At 36.9% G+C, this 12,311-nt stretch overlaps 1 pseudogene; it reads right to left on the reverse strand.

Annotated features, from left to right (window-relative positions):
• Positions 1–3,727: 3,727 nt before the first annotated feature.
• LOC103676678 lies at positions 3,728–4,888 on the reverse strand (annotated as a pseudogene).
• Positions 4,889–12,311: the final 7,423 nt, after the last annotated feature.

Genomic DNA, 12,311 nt, shown 5'->3' on the forward strand with positions numbered 1-12,311 from the left:
TCCTATTCATTTTGGTGTAACTTCCGCAGGTCCTGGAAGAGACCGTGGCCACCACACTCATTTTGCATATTCAAGACACTGGAAGCCCTCTCAATTCTCTTCGGGCAACTCAGGAAAGAAGTAGCCCATGCCTTCCAATGCCACAATGTCCTGAGCAATATAGAAGCCCAGAAAGAGTTAAGTGTAGGGGACCCAGAGATGCATGACCAGGTGGTTGTCATCGGCTCCACCTCAGTGAAATAAATCTGAGGAATCTGGGAGCCGGTAACTGATTGGCAATAGGAGCTAAGCTCAAAAAACGGTGTTAGCTGTTACCAGAAGTAGAGGATGGCTGAGAAGATAGTTTTGAAGGTTGCCATGGGAAAACAGATTGGAAGGGCTTTAGAGGCTGGAAGAAGGGGTGTACCTGGGTTGGTCCCGTCCAAACACTGCTGAAGCAACAGACAGATCCATGTGACCCCAGGGTGCACTGCCTGTATGTGGATTTTCTTATAGTATAGTGCTATAGATGTTATATTTCCATCCTTATGATTTTCTTAATAACATTTTCTTTTCTCTAGCTTACCTTATTGTAAGAATAGAGTATATAATATGTATAACATACAAAATATGTGTTTATCAACTGTCCTTGTTACTGGTAAGGCTTCCAGTCAATGGTAGGCTCTTAGTAGTTAAGTTTTGTGGGAGCCAAAAGTTATGGGCTATTTTTGATTGCTCAGGGGTTGGGGCCCCTAACCCCCACATTGTTCAAGGGTCAACTGTAACGCTAAAAGTACAAATTTCATAAAAAATCAAAGTAGAATTTACTAATTTCTCATTTATAAAAAGTGTTACTGAAATAAAATTTGCATAAGGAGCAGTAAAAAATAGGGTATGCAGACTTCCTGAAACATCCATCTGCAGCTTATTTTTATAGCGGGTGTATACTAGCATCTCTTAATAGTAATGTTCTTTGAAAAACATGGTCTTCAGTGTGTGTACTCACTCGTTTTATAGACTCTTCATACCACAACCTTGATTCTTAAGTAGGGCAGTGGATAACACTCCTGAACCAGTTGGTAGGTCTGAACACATGAAAATGTTTTAGAAGATGTGCTCACTGCTATCTACTGACCTTTTGGAAAAAGCCCAATGTCTGTATGTTTTACGGACAACACTTAAAATAGAAGCTGCTCCTTTAATCTCTGAGACATGTTGTGATGCAGTCTCACCAGATCAGGACTTTTATTAGACCATTACAAACGTGAGAATCGGCATATTTGAGACATACTTTTTAAATCTTTATTGTAAAAATGCCCTAAAAAGAATCCAGGAGACTGTCATTTAAGAAATGAACAAAAATGTAGTGTTAAATCATCAAATCAGATCCTACTCTTTTATAATTGAGCAAGGCCCTGACATTTAAAATGCTGAATAATGGCTGATCCCACATTATCATTTCACAAGGGCATCAAATCATTTTATCTAGGGTGAAGCATAAACAATAAAAGATAGCCTTATGGCATATTTTTTATTTGTTTACAAACAGTAAGTAACCCAGCACACTGCTCGTCAGGATCCCTTATGGTGCTTGGCTTAGGATAAAATAAAGTCTCCATGTATGTTATGAATACAAATACTTGGAAACATAGGCATTGGCAACAAACTTTTCACTATATTCTCAAGTTTCTGAGTAGAAGCTCTATTCAATTATTCGAATATTAACAGTATTTAAAAGCAAATTCACAAATTATAAAAGCATAATATTATAAAATCCCCAAGGAAAGAAAAATCAATAATATTTACCCACAGATGAACAAGAAAAATAAGCCAACCTATGGAACCTATTATTCACGATAGCCAAGCTATGGAAACAACCTAAGTGTCCATCAACAAATAACCAAGAAAATTATATAGAGATTATAGAAATAGATAGGTATAGATAGATAGATATTTCATATATAAAATAGTATTCTGCTATAAGAAAATAGGAAATCCTTCCATTTGTGACAACATGGATGAACCTGGAGGGCATTGTGCTAAGTGCAATAAGCCTGATACAGAAAGACAAATACTGTGTGTATTATAAATATATGGTAAATAATGCTGCAATGAACAGGCGATGCAGATATCTTTTCAAAACAGTGATTTCATTTCCTTTGGATAAATACCCAGAGTGGAATGGGCTAGATCATCTGGTAATTCTATTTTTAACTTTTTGAGGAGCCTCCATACTGTTTCCCAGAATGGCTATACCAATTTACATTCCCACAGTGTACAAGTGTTCCCTTTTCTCCACACCTTTGCCAGTACTTGTTATCTCTCATCTTTGTGATAATAGCCATCCTAACAGGTGTCAGATGATATCCCATTGTAGTTTTTTTAAAGAATGTGGAGAAATTTATTGCCATTTCAAAGTATAAGTCAGATGAATAAGACCAAAAAAATCATTAACATTAAAATGCTATTTAAAACCAGATTTGTCTTTAGAAGATTTCTCTTTTGATAGGCAATTCTCCACCTAATATAGTGTAATTTGGTATTAACATATTGTGGATATTTTTAAAGGTCCATAAAAGGATGTTTTATGATGGTCCATCATAAGTACACAATAATATATATTAATATAAATTAATTGATGGATTGCAATTCTGAGATTGTACAATGTTCTAGAAAATCCTTTCTTCACCATATTTTATATTAAATTGGATATCCCTACTGTGTTGCATTTGTCAAAATGAGCTCAATAGAATCTGTTTCTTTTATATATGTCAAGTTGCAGCCATTCAAACTATGGAGTTCCCCACACAAAACCAACATATGTGTTGCTGAAACACTTGCTATTGTGGCTGTAAAATATTAATTTTCCTAGCATATAGCATTTAGTTTTAAAATATTAGTCCCTTCACCCATAGTATTTCCATAAGCCTCTTTTATAGCCCCAAAAATCACCAAAAAAGGAACACTCCCTCTTCCCGTCCCCCTGCCAGCTTTTATTCCTTTAGAGTGGAGGCCAAAAAACTTTCTCTGAAAGGGCTAGATAGGAAATATTTTAGGCTTTACAAGCCCTGTTGCATCTATTCAGGTCTACTGTTGTAGTGCAAAAACAAAAACAATAAAACAACCATAGACAGGGATGCCTGGGCTCAGTAGGTTAAGGGCTCAGTAGGTTAACATCTGCCTTTGGCTCGGGTCATAATCCCAAGGTCCTGAGATGAAGTGCTGTATCCGGCTCCTTGCTTGGCGAGGAGCCTGCTTCTCCCTCTGCCTGCCACTCCCCGTTTGTGCTAGCTCACTTTCTCTCTCACACACACAAATAAATAAATAAAATCTTAAAAAAACAAACAAACAAAAACCAACCATAGACAACAGTAACTTGAATGGGTGTGGCTACATATGACCCACCCTGCCTTAGAATACCACAATTAAATCTGCTCGTATTAAATACATAGCAAGATGTACCTTAGGGCCTAAAATAAAGGTAGACTCTTTTTCTTTCAGAGTCCTTCAGGAAAAACATTATGTAATGCCTGGGAAGCATCATCTACTTTAAACATATCCACACAGTTTCATTCTTTTCTTACCCTGAGATAGTTATTAAGAAAAGGTAATCTGTGGTCCAGTGCATGAAACATCTTTGGGGATATATATTACTTAATAGAAAGTGATATTACTTCTACCGTTATAAGAACTCGGCTCTTGTGGGTAAGAAGCAAGTGCCTGCAGCATGCCTCCAACATACTGAATATTAAGGGACAACGACCTCTCCCTGGCAGTGATTGCAACAACTCAAAGTTGTACTTTCATATCTGTATAGGGATGAAATCGTCCAATATTTTTCTTTGTAGCAAGTAAGGTGAAGGCTCAGAAAATGGATTATCAAGTGAGCTTTCTGTGTAGGTAACTGGATCCAAAATGAGTAGAACCCTTCCAGCCATTTTTTCTGCTGGGGTGCTACAAAATTCACTGTTGATGGAATCTTCTTTTGACTTTTAGTGTCAGCATTATCCAGAAGACGCACGTTTACTGCTTTTGCCAACTTCATTTGTTAATGCTAGTACTGCTTTGGTGTGAGGCTCTGTACTAGGGTAGCAAGTGTGCTCTCTTCCCCACTGCAAGGAGATTAAGAGCTCATCTGACAGTCTCTGGGTAACTGTCATTTCCTAATGAAACTATTCCCATTCACTCAGGAGATTTTGAATAGCACTCTGTGCATCACTATTTTGATGCTACGAACCTGGTCTGGAGTTGGTTAACTCATCTGCTATAAACCTGCTTGTGAAGAATTTACTTTGCCATACATCACACTACATTGACATATGTTCTAACTGTTCAGAAAGTTGAGCTGTGTTTTGACCCAGGTCTTCATTTTCTAAAATAAGCCAATTTTTCTCAGGGGCTAGACATTCGAAGTGATACTGAAGATCGTCCCCAGCAGAAGCCCCTGGCAACTTTTTAAACTCACAATTGACCTCTGTACACTGAGCTGGTTTGAAAGATCTCTGTCCTGTAGTAAGCTTTAAGAGTTCTTGAGCTTTTCCAATATATTCTTTACCTCTGATCTTTCCTTTCTGGGTTCTATGACTCCCTCTGACTGACCAAGGAAGTCTCCTCTATGATGTCCCAGAGACTTAACCTTTGCATTTTTGTTGCGGATATATGGGTCATAGTGGTGTTGGGAACGGATATTCTTACAGTTTCAACTTCCACTGCTTTCTCAGTGAGAATCTTCCTTAGTTGAACTCCTGGGTTCTCTGATGGAGCTGCTTTCTCTCGTGGATTCTGAAGGATGTGATGCTCTGGGTTGGACTCCAGACATAACTTCAACAGATTTAGGTGGCCCGTCAGTTTCTGTTCCATCTCCTGCTCCTCAGATTGGGTTGGTTTCTAAACTTTCAAGAGTAGTCATTTTTTAACCAAGGAAAATACACCTCCATAGTTCTACTGAAAACCACCGAAGTTCCTTACTCTTCTGATTTCAGAGGACTTCACTTTATAGATTATTGGTCTCTGTGTTGCAGGTTTGACTGCTCCACACACTACTTTTCCATTCCAAAGCTCACCCTCCCAGACCTTCCTGATATCCACCTGCTTGCTCATTCTCCCACTGTAGTTTTTCTTTGAATTTCCCTGATGATTAGTTGTGTTGAGAACTTTCTCAGGTATCTGGTGGACATTTGTATGTCTTCTTTGGAAAAATGACTATTCATCTTTTGCCCATTTTTAATTGTACTACTTGTGTTTTTCGTAGTCGTAGGAATTCCTTATATATTTTAGATATTAATCCCTTATCAGAAGTATGGCTTATAAATATTTTCTCCCATTCTGTATGTTGGCTTTTTTTTCTTCTAAGAAAAAATATTTATATTATTTTATTATTAATATTTTATTACAGTTTTTATATGAGCAAAGCATTTATTTTGATATTAAATAAATCATACTTTTCAAAGTACAAAAAAGTACTCTTCTACCTTTGAAATGTATTTATGGAAAAAGTCATTAGGTCCTTCATTGTATAAAATTTTCTCTGCTCTGAAAACAAACATCCAAAGCATTGATAGATTGAATAGTATCCTTATGGGGGCGCCTGGGTGGCTCATTTGGTTGAGTGTCTGACTCTTGATTTTGGCTCATGTCATGATCTCAAGGTCCTGAGATTGAGCCCCGTGTCAGGCTCAGTACTGGGCCTGAAGCCTGCTTTGGATTCTCTCTCCCCCTCCTCTTGCCCCTCCACCTGCTCTCTCTCCCTAAAAAAATTAATTAATTAATTAATTAAATTAAATTAAAATTAAAAAATTAAAATTAAAAAAGTAGTATTCTTATGCAAAAGTCAGATTTACTGTTGACTGAATCAATTAAACAAGAAATATTTTTATATACTGACATGTCTTAACAGATATTATGGAAAATTCAAAAGTATAACAAGTTCCCTGCCTGCAGAAAGTTTATAATCTCATGTAGAAATTAATAGTTAATTTCATTATTTGGATAATACTTTGGTTTTTCATTTCATTTATCATTTCTTTTACTTTGCAGAAGCATTTTAGTTTGATATGGTTAGCCCCACTGGTTTATTTTTGCTCTTGTTTCTTATGCTTTGACTATCATATCCATAAAATCATTGCCAAGACCAAAGTCCAAGAGCTTTTCCTTGTGTTTTCTTCTAGGAGTTTTATGGTTTGAGATGTTACATTTAATCGTTAACCATTTTGAGTTATTTGTTGTGAGTGTGTTAGATATAAATCCAGTTTCATTCTTTTACATGTGACTATCCAGTTTTCCCAGCACCATTTATTAAAGAGAATATCTTTTCTCCATTGAGTATTCTTGGCTTCCTTGTCAAATATTAGCTGAACATATATATATGAGCTTAATTCTAGGCCAGACAGGGCCACCAGCTTGGCTGCGCAGATGGACAGAGCAACTGACTGGAATATCTGCTCCAGTCTCCATCAGAGGAGAATTGCTATCTGCCAAGACCTGGGGGCCAGGTGCTGTAAGCCTCACTCCTCTTCTCTGTTTCTATCTGATCTCCAGTGGTCAAGCCCTGCAGGTTTCCTCAGTGATTCCTGTGAGGTGAGACCTGAGTGGACCTCCTAGGAAGCACCTCAAAATGCTGAGGGAGAGGGAGCTGGGTGTTCACTTTGGACTCTTTTTTTTTTCCACTGGAAAAACCTAGATCCAGTGGGGCTATCTCATGCAATGCAGTGTTGTTCTTAGATTAGAGGGTGTGGGGGACAATGCAGTCAGAGTATAGCCACTCCTTTCACTCTTCAAATGTGGTCCTGTTTGGTCTTTGTGGTCCAAGGGGTACTTCAGCCTCACCTCCAGTTTCGGGGATTTTCACAATGGTGTCCTGTCTGTGGATAATTACTAGTTGGTCTTCTTATGAGGGAGACCAAAGTTGAAAATGACCTATGTTGACATCTTGATGCTATCACTCCTATTATGACATTTTTCTTAATAAGGTAGACATATTTGAACTGTGATAACATATTAAGTTGGAATACTCACATTAACTAAGTTAGAATTTATTTAATAGCACTCCAGTTTATAATGTACATTCTAGTTTGTGAGCTATCTTCAAATGCAATTTCATATTTTCAGTTCAGATACCTACAAACAAATGAAATTCTTCTGAGAAATGCAGCCCCTCCCCCCCTCACTCCCACACATGCATGCACATGCTCCTCTGCCTTCCTTTTGTCCCCATGCATTTCTCACCTTTTTAGTGATTCTACCACATGAGATAATTATCTATTTACAAAAGTCAGAACTATTTTCACATATGAACATCTAATCTGTTTCTTAAAGACCTCTACGGGAAAGAAAGTTTTCAATATCCAATTTTATACTTTAAATGGTTTTTGCGAGCAACTTTTCCTCTTAATAAGCTACAATAAATGTTGATTCTGATTTGTGACAGATGGTTCATCTCTAAGAACCCACAACAGTGATTTCAATGTTTTAAAAAACTTGCAAAAATAGGTACCACAAGAAATTCATCCAGACCTATATTCCACGAAGTCTTTTCCTAAGTTGTTGTATATGTTCATATTTGAATGAAGCAAAAATGAGTTTGATCTTATAAATAAGAATCACTACAGGCTTTTCCGCCAGAGAATATGTCTCTCTCTGCATGTAATTTGAATTGCTCCTGAATGTAATTCAAGACCAGTTTGTGATATTTTATTAAATACCTAGACATTTTGTGGCTATTAAAATCAGCACATTCCTTTTCAATTACTCTTTAAGTTATTATTAAATGAAAAAATAATCTTTACGGTGTTAAAAGGAGGCTAATGTTTTCTACAATGTGAATATTGCTGGTTATCTCTGATTAGTGTTGTAGCTCACCAACATCTCGTTTGGTTTTCATCAACTCCAATTCTAAAAAGGGTCATATGGGGAAAGATTGAATAAAGAGGCAGTGGTTTATGGTAAATAGCTAGAGGTAGGAATTGGTTCTGTTTGCTCAACCTGTTCCTCATTAGAAAGAGATTAGGGGTAGAGGATGAAAGAGAAAGTGGAGAATGGATCAAAGAGGTACAAAAACTAAGGCTAATTTTTTTGACCCTAAACAAAGTTCTCAACCAGAAATTTACTTTATGCCACATAAACAGTGGTTTGGTTTGGTTTTGTATGTAGGGGATTTTGTATGTTTATTTTCTCGAAGCAGAGTCACCATAAAGCTCTCAGCACTTCTCTGGCACACTGAGTAATCCACATCCAGCTCATGAGCTAGCTGGCTGTTGAAAGAAGAGCAGTGCCCTCAGCATGAAAATCAGGAGGAAAGTGAGTTAGGACTCTAAATACGTCTGGTTTTTTCTGTGTTGTGCCATTGGAATAAAGAGAAAGGAACAAGGAGTTTGGTATTAAAATTTCCACTTGGTTCATTAAAATTTCTCTTGCCCAACAAATATAGGTCTGGAATATAGTGTGGCAAAGACAACTCATCAATGATTTCACGTACTCTCATACTTCCCAATCCTTTTGCAGTTACGTGGGGCCATGTGACTAGTTCTGGTCAATGGAATCACATGTCTTTTCCAGAGCAAAACACTTCATTACCAGTGAAAGGTTTTATGGACACATGGATGGGGAAAACCATGTGTTCCAGATGGTTCAGATATAAGGTAGTGGGCCTCTGTCAGCCAAAATCCCTGAGCGACTGAATCCAAGGCACTACCCAGCTTTAGCTTTGCCCTAGATCTTTTTCATGAGCAAGAGGAGAATATTGTTGAGTTAAGCCACTGAGATTTTAGGGCTAATTTATTACTTCCGAATATTATAATAAAACTGGAAGAATAATGAAAGAACTACAAGAACAATACAAATAAAAGGGAGTTGTTTTTCCTCCCAGCCCCTCCCCCATAGAAACACAATTTAGAAAGAATAGCCAGTCTGACATCATTATGCTTACATGACATATGAGCATAATGTTGGTGATGAAGATCTGAAATATCACCAAAGATATTTATGCATGTATACACTTTCACACCTACACATATAAACATATATTTAAACATTCTGTAAGTATACTATATTCTGTGAGGTTTAAGATAGAGCAGTTGAATATCAGTATATAATACATTTTCAAGTCTCTTTTTCTGAGTGAATGAAGGTCTTAGTCACTAATGTGTGACTGTCCTTGAAGACATCATGTTTAGGTGTCTATCTGCAACATCATTTGACAGATGTGATTAATTAAGAGATGTCTAGAACTGTTATTAAACTCAAAACACACAGGTAAACATCCAGAGAAGGCTTTCCAGATGGTCTTTGGGGAGTGCAACATAAATTCTTCATGTAAAAAATTTGCTCTCCCATCAATCATCTATTCCTGACTATAATAAGTGCATCCTTCCCCTTGTCTCAATTGTTCTATTAATAATTTGCTGCCATGTCCTAAATTCTCTTAGTAGATGTTATTTTTTCAATGTTGACATGATTTATGATTGGAAAGGCTGTTTATAATATTCTGTAACTAGTGGATTAAAACACCTGTTACATTTTGGGGGATGTAAAACTCCTAATGCATACATCAGAAGAATAAATGGATGACTATAGGAATGTAGGAATAATACATCTAAAAATGCTTGTACTCTGAAAACAAAATCCTTGTCCCGTGCAAAGACAAGTGCAAACTACACAATACCACAGTTGGCTGGTACAAAGGATATCATCAGAAATTATCTAAGTCAAACATAAGCATACCTTTCCCTAAGATTTGGGACCCAGCAAGTGTGATCATTCCTTCCTGGTAGCTGCTGAAAGTCAAGTTTTCTACTACGTGGAGAAAAAAAGTCTTTAGTAAGCTGAATACAAACAAATACAACAGGTATAAAGTTTTTTTGTACAAGATAAGTATATTCTAGAGATTCCCTGTACAAAATTATGCCTATTGGACATTGAAAACTTACTTTCCTACAGAGGCCTTTAGAAAACAGATTAGATGTTCATCTGTGAAAACAGTTCTGACTTTTGCAGAGAGTTAACAATTCGTACCGTACATTTAAAAATCTGTTGAGAAGCTAGATCTCATGTGAAGTGCTCTTAGGACAGTACTTAAAAAAGCTAATGCACCTAAAGAAACTACAATGAACCATTGAGTTTTTGCTTCCATTATTACCGAGGCCTATGTGTATCCTCATTCTTAGATTCCAGTATCCCTATGCAATTCAGATTTTAACTGGATCACCTGCCCCTTGAGACCTGGCTAATGGACTTGAACCCTAATTCCACTATTTGTGGATCATTTGTAAAACTTCCCAAGATGTCTGTTAATCACTAGGAATTGGGAGGTGGGGGGTGGAATGTGGAAGTGGCTTAGATTTTCATGGTCATTTTTGGTGTCAGCTGAATTAATCCTGTTAATTTTTTCTGACTGATGATGTTCCTCTCTGATTTGTGTCAGTCTAGTCATGGGATTTAGCTTTAGGCTTTTTCGATAATTCTTAAAAACAATTAAATTTCAAAACAACAACAACAACAACAACAAAGTACTCTGGTTTTCTAATCCAGCATTTGTAGGCATGACAGTTTCTACTGAAGGTTTGAAGAAGCCAGAAAAGGATTTACAACAACGAAGTGGAAACAATGAATTTCAGTATTAAATTTTTGAACACCGCATTCCAGGATGGCCCTATTTCCCCATTGAGAATTCCAGCTTTTCCTCATCATACTGATTCCTTTCTTCCTCTATACCATCTCCCCCTCATCAGTATCTCTTCAAGAGAGCTACAAATTATCCTCAGAGCACTACTTTGAATTTCAGCTCAAAGCTCAGATTTGCATATTCAAATCGTTCCAAGGATGCAATAGAAAAAAAATTAATTTTTCAATGTCCACCCTCCTTAGGCAGCAGTTGTTTTAGATAACAATTTTCCCTATCACTCCTGTAATAAATTTGTCTTTTTGTTCATGCTACGTCAAACTTCAGAGTCCCAAACTCACAAATAAATGCATAATTCACTGGCAAACACCAATGTAAATTAGTAAAATATCATTTATACAACATTTAAGAGCTTTTTACTTTCAAGTATATGTTGTTCTCCTGAAGGGGCAGGCCAATCTGGACTGTCTTGACAATAATTGTATTAAGTATCTTTACCTTCAGATATGTAGGGCACTTCCAGCCAGGGTTATACAAGATTGGCAAGCAGAGGTCTTTGGAGACATGCTTTAATTAACAAGTGTAATAAATGCTGAAGTAGATAGAAGAGACATAATTAAATTGTGTGCTTCTAGAAGGCTTTAAAAGAGTTAGATTTTCTGCAATATTATTCAGTAACTACTTATTTAGTGGGTAAGTCTATTTTTCATGGACAGTAAAAGACTAAAATTCAAACAGTTCAACTTTAACTTACCACATTATCTGAGCTATAGTGGTCTAGATAGGAAAACACATATTCTAGATGATTAATTGTTAGTACTGTTCCATTGGACCTCCTCAAACAAGTCAAATATTACTAATTTGAACATTTCTAAAATTTCTGTATTTTTTTAAAAATACCCAAATTGCTTAATTAATTAATTAATGTAAGATGTGTTAGTAGTATTCCATCCTTTTATTTCAAACTCCGTAGTCTCACTGAAATCAAGAATTAAATACAAGGAAAGGTAAATAGCAGGTTAGGGCACACACTTGAAATTGAGATAATGACCTAATCAGTACACTTGAGTGCATTTCCCCTTGAAGCCCTTTCTCTTGGTTTAACAGTCCCAAGTAACCGCTATGTGTGTCCAACCTTTTCCTTGGAGAAGTGAAGAACATCTCCAGCAAGGGCAGTATTTCAAACTTCCTATTCCTGGATTTATTATTACAATCAGAAACGGATTCAGAAATCAAAGTACAGAATCAGATATTTTTGAGAGCTCTGGCAAACACAATGATGTGGCCTGCAGATCCCTCTTCAAGAAGAGTCTCACTGTCCAGCTGTGAGGAATGTGGTTAGCTGTTAACCTCCAGCTCTTAGCTTCTTCAGTGTCTGCCTTAGCTTTTGATCTAAGTTCAAATTGTTTACGTTGGCTCTCAAAGACTGATTAAAGCTAAATAAAGGACAGCACTGCACCCAATCAGCTTTCTTCTAACATATAGCTTTGCTCCAGAGCTCCCTACCACACTGGCAGAGACATTCTTAGTTCTTCATGGTAGACTGATTGCCTCTTTCTCACTCTTTTCCTTTCATAGGTATTACCCTCCAATAAAATTTTTGTCTCAGCATCTGATATCTAGATCACCCAGTGGGCATAGTTGGTACCAGGAATAGTCTGAGAAGGCAAGCAGCAAGACGGGGTTTGGGTAACTGTCTTCACTTCTCAGCTGGCAA

The sequence above is a fragment of the Ursus maritimus genome, unplaced genomic scaffold, assembly GCF_017311325.1.
Source record: "Ursus maritimus isolate PB19 unplaced genomic scaffold, ASM1731132v1 scaffold_3, whole genome shotgun sequence".
Taxonomy (NCBI): Eukaryota; Metazoa; Chordata; class Mammalia; order Carnivora; family Ursidae; genus Ursus; species Ursus maritimus.